General features: G+C 49.8%; 1 protein-coding gene across 1 annotated transcript in view; it reads right to left on the reverse strand.

The window, feature by feature from the left end:
* Lmo3 (LIM domain only 3 (rhombotin-like 2)) overlaps nucleotides 1-1,870 on the reverse strand; it is a 39,254-nt gene that overhangs the window by 6,438 nt on the left and 30,946 nt on the right. The gene's annotated exons all lie outside the window — the stretch shown is intronic.

The raw sequence follows: 1,870 nt of genomic DNA on the forward strand, positions 1-1,870 counted from the left end.
TCCTTTCCTTCCTTCCTTCCCTTCCTTCCTTCCTTCTTTCCTTCTTCCCTCCCTCCCTATTTCCTTCCTTCCTTCCTTCCCTTCCTTCCTTCCCTCCTATCCTTCCTTCCTTCTTTCCTTCCTCCCTCCCTCCCTATTTCCTTCCTTCCTTCCTTCCTTCCTTCCTTCCTTCCTTCCTTCTTTCCTCCCTCCCTCCTTCTCTCTCTCTCTCTTTCTTCTTTTCCTCCAGCACAAGGCTGACAGGAGGGGGAAAAATAACACAGAATCTCAAGCAGGTTTTCACTCATGAAATTTGAAGGTGCTATGGAGCAAACACTGTAAACTAATATATATATATATATATATATATATTTCTCTATGTATAGTTATAGAAATGTACTTTAAAGAATCGTCACCTTAGTTGGGCACCGGTGGCTCCCGCCTGTCATCCCAGCTACTCAGGAGGCTGAGATCTGAGGATCACGGTTCAAAGCCAGCTCGGGTAGGAAAGTCCGTGAGACTCTGATCTCCCATGAACCACCAGAAAACCAGAAGTGGTGCTGTGGCTCACGTGGTAGAGCGCCAGCCTTGAGTGAAAGAGCTCAGGGACAGCGCCCAGGCCCAGAGGCTGGCCTCGAGCTCATATCCTCCTCTATCAGCCTCCTAAATATGGGTGGGACCCCTGTGCTCCACCGGCCCGGCTTCTGAACAGAATACTTCGGTTCATATTCATATTTCGCATTGACTTTCGGGTATATTTCCTCCCCCCCTCCCCAAATCCGTTCAGAAGTCGGGGTATAGATAACGTGTGATCCGTATCTTCCTCGATTGCTTTCGAGAAATAAAGGACCACTTGAGTTCTTCCCACCCCTCCCCCTTAAAGATAGATGTCTTCCCAGATATCACATCTGGCGATGAGGAGATTAAAGCCACAGTGAAGAAGAATTCCTCCACAAGCACACACACACACACACACACACACACACACACACACACACACACACACAGGTGCACCCACACAATGCCATTTTGAAATTCTGGCCATAGTTCCGTCCAATTTCAATTGCTCTCTCTCTCTTTCTCTCTCTCTCTCGCTGGCTGAGCATTCATCAGCTACCTGATTAGAATTTGTTTCCCCACAAACCATTGATCATCAGCCTATTACTAGGCAAATGACAGTTAATTACCCACTACATTAACCACTACGACCCGAGACCTGCTTGTGCTACTATCAGTCAACATGATGAATGGAGGGAACTCAGTAATGCATGGCCGGTCCTGAGCCGCCTGTGATCCTCTCGGCTCCTTCAATCTTCCTTCTAGGCCTAGGGGAGGAGGGTGGAGGGGAGAGGGAAAAAAAAAATCTATGGCAATCTGCATAATTACAAGCCCTGGGTTAAGAACAGACAAATGATTTGTTGCATCTAAGCAAAGTCCTTGGAGCTGGGCCCGGTCCCCCGATCACTGCCTGGGTGACACGGGTAACACTTCCACATTTTCCTTTGGCTTACACGCACAGGCACGCGTGCGTGCGTGCGGGCGTGCAAACCCTCCCCGGCGTGGGCCTGCGACGCGCCGATCCTGCAGATGTGATTTTTAATCATTAGAGGGCTCTTGAAGCAAGATTATCTTAATTATTCTCTGCTGTAAGCAGAGAATTAGGCTGCAGATAAAATTACCCCCCCCCGTCTCTCTCTCTCGTTCTCTCTCTCTCCATCACTTCTCATCTGCACCTGGATGGTGAAATGCTAATGATGAATTACCGTCCCTTCCCCTGAGGGAGTGGACCTTCCACGCGAGCCAGCCAGCGCGCCCGCGTGCTGCCTGACCAACAGCTGGAGGGCACGGCGCAAACCGATCTAATGCACTGCCAGAGCGGCGTGTTTGGTGA

The sequence above is a fragment of the Dipodomys ordii genome, unplaced genomic scaffold (genome assembly GCF_000151885.1).
Source record: "Dipodomys ordii isolate 6190 unplaced genomic scaffold, Dord_2.0 Scaffold81, whole genome shotgun sequence".
Lineage (NCBI taxonomy): Eukaryota > Metazoa > Chordata > Mammalia > Rodentia > Heteromyidae > Dipodomys > Dipodomys ordii.